Source organism: Nestor notabilis, unplaced genomic scaffold (genome assembly GCF_000696875.1).
Source record: "Nestor notabilis isolate BGI_N333 unplaced genomic scaffold, ASM69687v1 scaffold617, whole genome shotgun sequence".
NCBI classification, from domain to species: domain Eukaryota; kingdom Metazoa; phylum Chordata; class Aves; order Psittaciformes; family Psittacidae; genus Nestor; species Nestor notabilis.
In genome coordinates, this window is record NW_009934921.1 from 102,460 (window position 1) to 102,694 (window position 235).

The window sequence follows — 235 nt, forward strand, 5'->3', positions numbered from 1 at the left end:
GCTGGGCATTGGCTGGGACGTGCACCTGGCCCTGACTTTGGGGGGACTTTCGCTTTTGTTTCCCTCTAGGGATCGATTCCATCCATTTGGGTCTTTCAGGGAGGTTTGGGAAGATATATATATATTATTTTTTTCTGTTGTTGTTGCTGTTTTATTTCCAAGAGGACGACAGCCTGCATCGGGGCAGGGAGAGGTGCTGAGGCAGGGTATGCCTCCGCATGGCAGCCCCAGCTCC